Genomic DNA, 7,685 nt, shown 5'->3' with positions numbered 1-7,685 from the left:
CCGACCCTCCCTTGCGGGTTGCTGGGAGATCGAGTCCTGAGAGAGAGATACAAGACCTCCTTCATTCTATAACCAAGGTACGGAGCTGATTAGACCCTTAGAGAATTCTTGATTTAAATCTTGGCAGAAACTATCTTAACTCAAACTACAGCTCACTTACTCCTTCCCATGTACTAGGCTTGGGTTAGGTACACTGGGGTAGGCGTATCTTAGAAGCACCAGTAGAGTATGTTTAGTCATGATTTTATCATTGTATATATTTTATCCATTTTAAACACCGTATGGCTTAGAAACCATACCATTCTTTTACAGTATTATTTTATAATACTCCTTTTACTGTACGCACTTTACTTTATGACAAGTATTGCAATTGTAGCAATTCACTTCTCTTGCATGAGAAAGAAGACTGTTCAATAAATAACCTCTTTTATTGAAAACGCCCGTCTCTCTGTTTCTCTGCACTTCTGGTGAAACTAAGCATGCACGATTGACTTAGTAAAATAGTTATCTATTGTTTCCGCGACTCTGGAGGTATACTCCTTACTCTGGAGGGAGCAAAGTTGTCCTGTTTATGCGGTTGTCAGAAACTGATCCCTTCTTGTGAATTCGAGAAAGTTTCGAGTGACCTCTGAGCTAGCTGGCATTCATAATTAAGTCTAACATATTCAATATGTTAGACTTAGACTGGCCCGGTGAAAAACTTAGGGGTCTGGTTCGGTAAGAACCTTAAGTTTGAGGACCATTTAAAGAAACTCACTGGGGTTTGTTTTGCTACCCTAAAAACTTTACGTAGGTTCTTCCCTTTCCTACCGAAAGAAGCTAAAGAGACTGTCATTCGTGCATTAGTACTCTCTAGGCTGGACTACGCGAATGGACTGTTCTGTGGTTTGCCGGCATACCTGATCCACCGTCTTCAGGTTATTCAGAACGCCGCCGCCAGACTTTTGTTTAATGTCCCAAGGCGTTCCAGTGCTCGTCCTCTTCTCCGTGCTCTTCACTGGCTTCCAGTTGCTCACAGGATTTTGTTTAAAATTCTAGTGCTTGCTTATCGAGCTACCCATCAAACTGGCCCGGTCTACCTGAGGAAAAGGTTCTGTTTGTATGTCCCCAATCGCCCTCTGCGGTCGGCCAACCTGTGCCAAATGTCCGTTCCCAAATTCAAATATTGCAGACTTGGCGGCCAATCAATCTCAGTGAGAGCAGCAAAATCCTGGAATACTCTTCCCCTCTATTTAAAAACTGCATCGACTCTTAGTGCTTTTAAGAAAGGTCTAAAGACCCACCTTTTTAATACTATAGTCTAACTTCCCTATTTTTGTGTTTCCAGATATTTGTTCTCTCTCATACTGCTCAGCCTTCAACGCGCCAGGATACTATTTTTTTAGTAATAGAGCGCGATATAAAAGCCTTTAATAATAATAGAGACCTAGTCGACCTAAGTCCTACGTCTAAACTATCGTTTATGTTATTCCAATGCGCAGAGCCTATTGGGAATATAGGAACTACACTACAGTAGTTCGCAGAAAAGCATATAAATTCCCTCAGATCAAAGACAAGGCTTTGGTAACACCAGGTAATTGAAATTAAGATTTACATTGAATGTCTTTCATACACACACCACAGCACAAGTTGGGGGTGGGAAAAAGTGGACGGAGTCCCCTCACTAATCAGAGGGGACACAGTCGTGTTTTGCCCAAGGCAGAAGGAAGATCAGGTATGTTTTATGGTGTTACGAATTACAGCATAATCGAAACAGAGCACCTAACAATTTGCTCTTTACAAGATATACATGAAACACCTTTTATGTACTCACTAAAAACTACAGTTTTTGACTAACTAAGAAGTGTCTTTCAAAATATCACTACATACCCCTTTGTGTTTGGGAAAACACATGATTTACAAGAAGTAAAACAAATATAAAACCTAGTTCAGCATTTCACTGCATGATTACATTTGTCGTTTATGTAAAGCAATTATACAATTAGTGGACCAATTCTGGAGAGCTGACAAAGCCTAACAATATAAAAAAAATGTTGTGTGCAAAATGCTACATTTTGAATGCATCGCATAAGATAGTAACATTTGAATGCATCGCATAAGATAGTAACATTACTTGCTGTGACATCACTTCATGTGATTGTCTCTGTGCTTTGCCTATGCTAATTAGTCCACTAGTGATTTTGTATAGAACTTGTGCCCTGCATACCATCACAAACCTGTCTACAAAAGCAGACTGGGGTGTCCCTTTTTTTTTCATTTCCCCTCTTCCCATTTCTGGTGCTGGTGAAGAGACAAATGCAGAGCACCTGGAAGAACGAGCTGGCAAACAGCACTGCGTCCACCAAATAAACATGAGGCACGAGGTCCAGGGAGGACCTGGCCTGACGGTTCGGGCTGGACTGTTCACATGAGGCACAGGGTCAAGACTGATTTGCATATGGCCAGGTCTAAACTGGGGTGGCATGGTGAGCAAAAGAATGATGGATTTAACCCAGATCTCTTGACTGGGGGTGAATGTTTTTGTTTGTTCTGCATTCCGTCCATCAATTGTGTGTCTTTTGCTTTCTCGCCCTAAGTGCGCCAGGTATGCCCAGATGTGGGTCCTGGGCTCACTGTGCCACTGGAATCCAGCTATCCTGGCTGAAGAGGGGTGAAACCCCGAAACCGGTCCTAGGATGCTTGTTTCCGGTCCAGGGAGGGCCTGGCAATTCGGGCTGGACTGTTCCCATGAGTCACAGGGTCGACTGATTTGCATATGGCCAGGTTCAAACTGGGGTGGCATGGTGAGCAAAAGAATGATGGATTTAACCCAGATCTCTTGACTGGGGATCAATGTTTTGGTTTGTTCTGCATTCCGTCCATCAATTGTGTCTTTTACCTTAAGTGTTAAACAGGAAGTGCTGTCAGGGCCTTGCAGCAACAGGTGAGTCAGGAGAGTGCAACACACTGAAAGCAAGACACACAAAGTAAACACAGACCACTTACGTATAGTGCAGAATGACCTCCTACAAACACCATGCGTCACGTTACACCAGTATAAGTTGCAATATAGTGCTCCATCCAGCACACAGCGCACAAACAGGACGATGTGCAAACCACAAACACACCGGGCACATGTTGTCCACAACAGAAGCAAGCAGATTGCATACATGCATGTAAGCGCCACGAACAGTAAATACCATGAGGGCATTAAACACAGAAACGTTAATATGGGTGATGTGTGAGAATCTATTACAGACCTTTAGATCAAAACATACCTCACCTGTGAAAAATGGGAGGGTGTCACAGCGATCATGTTCAGTAATCTATATATAAGCTACTGCTGTGTTATAACAATATTGAAAACACACCTTACTATCTCAGAATAATAGATGTAAACGCATTTAGAATTTGGATGAGTGTTCTGTGCGCTCTAATGACCTGTCCAAAGAGGGCACGAAAAGCTGAAAAACATGCTGCTTCCATATTAAAAAGAAATTAAATGAGAACTGTAGCTAAGCACTCTTTTTAAGACCTATTCAAAGTCATTAGGGCAAAACTGCAGAACAGAGCTGGCTCTATCAGGGGGCGTGTGAAAGATGTTGAGTCCCCTCTGGTTTCAAAGTTATCAAGCAATGTTCCAAAGACCATCAGCTTTTGCTGGTCATGCTGGGTTTTGCTCAGAAGCATTAAGGCCAGCTTCAAATTTGGCTGCTGCTCAAACGAGGGAAGGGGTAGAGACAAAGTCCTATGAGGTATATAAACTGGAACACCTAGATAAACAAGCATTGGAAATGCAATAGGTCTCGCAATAACGCGAGTCTGAACTATTAGCATTGTAAATGATAATGCCCTTTATTTTTGCGTTCTGGTTTTTGGAACATAAATAAAAGGCTTTGTCATTTACAAGGCCTATAGCTTAAGTTTGCGTTAAAACGAGACCTATTGCATTGCAATGGTGGTGGTCTCTGAATCTGCACTCTGAATCTGCACTCTGAATCTGCACCCACAATCTGCACCCACAATCTGCACCCACAATCTGCACCCACAATCTGCACCCACAATCTGCACTCTGAATCTGCACTCTGAATCTGCACTCTGAATCTGCACCCACGATATGCACCCACAATCTGCACCCACAATCTGCACCCACAATGTGTGAGTGGCGTTGCGTGTGTGAGTGGCGTTGCGTGTGTGAGTGGCGTTGCGTGTGTGAGTGGCGTTGCGTGTGTGAGTGGCGTTGCATGGGTGAGTGGCGTTGCATGGGTGAGTGGCATGGCTGAGTGGCGTTGCGTGGCTGAGTGGCGTTGCGTGTGTGAGTGGCGTTGCGTGTGTGAGTGGCGTTGCGTGTGTGAGTGGCGTTGCGTGGATGAGTGGGGTTGCGTGGATGAGTGGGGTTGCGTGTGTGAGTGGTGTTGCTTGGGTGAGTGGCGTTGCGTGGGTGAGTGTGGTGTTGCGTGGATGATAGTGGGCTTGCGTGGGTGTGAGTGGCGTTGCGTGTCTGTAAGTGTTGCTGTGTGGGTGAAAGTGGCACAGAGCCTTTGATGTGGCCTGGCGCAGGAGAAATGCTGCTGCTGCTAATTAAATACAAGAGTGGCCGGGAAGCGGCCGGGAAACACAAGTACGGCCGGCCACATAATTAGGGGAGGAGAAGCCGCACAGCACACGCTGGGAGAAGCCCTTTGATGTGCTGTGCGGCCGCGATGCGCGCTCTGTGCTGGGGGAGGGCCATTAGCCTGAACTCGCGGCAAGATCAAACGAAGGGTGGGAGGGACATTGAGGAACAGATGGCCATGGAAGTGTATGGGCCAAAAGCGCGTGCCTGTACGTGCACTCGAAGAAAACGCCACGAAAAAAAGCGGTGGTTTGACAATCAGTTCGAGCACTTGAATTCTCCCCCATTTCCCATTGCTTCGCAATGGTAAAGGACGAGACCTAAAAAGCAAGCCTTTGCAATGAAGACTGCAGCGCGATCTCATCCCAGTAGACAGTGATTATTTTCTTTGTAAAAAGATGCCAATATAGTAATTTATGTTAACATGGAATCTGAAAAAGAATGAGAGCATACTTTTTTCTATATTGTAAGAGCACTTGGTATACTGAATATTAACATCCAGTTGGAAAAACAGTACAGTGGGTTATGGTGCCTGCCACAGAGACGGTAATGTGGTGGTCACAGGTTTGAATAATGCCATTTCAGTTTTAAAGCATTTCAAAATACACATGTAATTCTCCCACCCAAAAAAATATATATACGTTTGTCAAACAATATAAAAATAATACATTCTCCTTCCTATGAAGCTATAGATAACTTGTGATGCCTTGACTGGGGGCCACAGCATGCGTAGGGGGGAGTTGCAGCAGGGACAGCTTCCGGATCAGAGGGAAGACTCAAGCACTAACACGTCCCAAAAAACACATGTGCAACTGCTTCCATTCGGACAAGAGCCAAGGGAACAACAAGCCAAAATGCCATTGCAACTCAGGCCTCAGGGGACAGATTAATAGCAGCCTCACAGCGTCCCTGGACACTACCACGTTAAGCCAGAACCCCACGGTCTGATTTAAGGTCATCTCACATTCTTGCCATCAAACACAAAGCATCTTATGGAGTGCGAGTGCCAGTGAGATGTGTATTCACTAGTCAGTGGCATTTGTTAAGGTCACTGTCTGAGTGACCTTTGGTGCAACAAAGGCTAAAGAAGATGTAATCGGAAAGTATTCGTAATTAGAAGTAGGGGGAGCAGCTTTACACTAATCCCACAAAGTCAGGAAAATTCACCGCTCTTCATCTGCCCACATATGGTATGGTAGATGGGATTGGTAATACCATTAAAGTTACGGTGCGGCAGCCAAGCAAACACACAGCTGACAATAAAAACACCACAAGGCAGGGGATATGAACACCTGGTGCTGCCGCTTCGTACGTAGGTTGGGGGAGGGCAGGAGCCCAAGGCTGCAGAGGGACAGAGAGAGTCCGGATCGGCTTTCAAGGGGTAGTGTCCAGGGTCGATGAGAGCCTGCTCTTAATCTGTCCTGAGATGGTATGGTAGATTGGATTGGTAATACCAATAAAGTTACAGTGCGGCAGCCAAGCAAACACACCAATGACAATAAAACATCACAAGACTGGGGATATGAACACCTTGTGCTGCAGCTTCATAATTGGGGTGGGGGGAGGGCAGTAGCCTGAGGCTGCAGCAGGACATAGAGTCAGGAACGGCTTTCAAGGGGTAGTGTCCAGGGTCACTGCGAGGCCGCTCCTAATCTGTCCCGAGAGGGTATGGTAGATGGGACTGGTAATAAACACTTACCTTGGAAGTACAAATGGCGGCGGGCTGGGGCAGAGCTAACTCGGGCGGCGGGCTGGAGCAGAGCTAACTCGGGCGGCGGGCTGGAGCAGAGCTAACTCGGGCGGCGGGCTGGAGCAGAGCTAACTCGGGCGGCGGGCTGGAGCAGAGCTAACTCGGGCGGCGGGCTGGAGCAGAGCTAACTCGGGCGGCGGGCTGGAGCAGAGCTAACTCGGGCGGCGGGCTGGAGCAGAGCTAACTCGGGCGGCGGGCTGGAGCAGAGCTAACTCGGGCGGCGGGCTGGAGCAGAGCTAACTCGGGCGGCGGGCTGGAGCAGAGCTAACTCGGGCGGCGGGCTGGAGCAGAGCTAACTCGGGCGGCGGGCTGGAGCAGAGCTAACTCGGGCGGCGGGCTGGAGCAGAGCTAACTCGGGCGGCGGGCTGGAGCAGAGCTAACTCGGGCGGCGGGCTGGAGCAGAGCTAACTCGGGCGGCGGGCTGGAGCAGAGCTAACTCGGGCGGCGGGCTGGAGCAGAGCTAACTCGGGCGGCGGGCTGGAGCAGAGCTAACTCGGGCGGCGGGCTGGAGCAGAGCTAACTCGGGCGGCGGGCTGGTGCAGAGCTAACTCGGGCGGCGGGCTGGAGCAGAGCTAACTCGGGCGGCGGGCTGGAGCAGAGCTAACTCGGGCGGCGGGCTGGAGCAGAGCTAACTCGGGCGGCGGGCTGGAGCAGAGCTAACTCGGGCGGCGGGCTGGAGCAGAGCTAACTCGGGCGGCGGGCTGGAGCAGAGCTAACTCGGGCGGCGGGCTGGAGCAGAGCTAACTCGGGCGGCGGGCTGGAGCAGAGCTAACTCGGGCGGCGGGCTGGAGCAGAGCTAACTCGGGCGGCGGGCTGGAGCAGAGCTAACTCGGGCGGCGGGCTGGAGCAGAGCTAACTTGGGCGGCGGGCTGGAGCAGAGCTAACTTGGGCGGCGGGCTGGAGCAGAGCTAACTCGGTCGGCGGGCTGGAGCAGAGCTAACTCGGTCGGCGGGCTGGAGCAGAGCTAACTCTGGCGGCGGGCTGGAGCAGAGCTAACTCGGGCGGTAGGCTGGTGCAGAGCTAACTCGAGCGGCAGAGTCCTGGATCCCTGGAGATGCTGAACAGGAAGGCGTCTTCAAACCTGGTGGCCCGTAGTGCAGGAAAAAAGTAAAAATAGGCAGGTGGGCTCCCAAAATAAAGGGCAAAAGTTAAGAGGGTGAGGCTGGAGGTGTTATCACGCCCACACAGTTACGCTTGGATACGACCAGGATTGGCTCAGGGTCACAGCCGTCACTAAAAGACCCTGAGCCAATAGGTCCACAGTATGTCACTGAAAGGATTTCCAGCATCAGGAACAGGGGCGTGGCATGGCAACTCTGAAGCACAGCAGCGTGGCAAAAT

This window comes from Lissotriton helveticus, chromosome 4_1 (genome assembly GCF_964261635.1).
Source record: "Lissotriton helveticus chromosome 4_1, aLisHel1.1, whole genome shotgun sequence".
NCBI classification, from domain to species: Eukaryota; Metazoa; Chordata; class Amphibia; order Caudata; family Salamandridae; genus Lissotriton; species Lissotriton helveticus.
The sequence above is the reverse complement of the archived record's forward strand: the minus strand, read 5'-3'. Positions refer to the sequence as shown.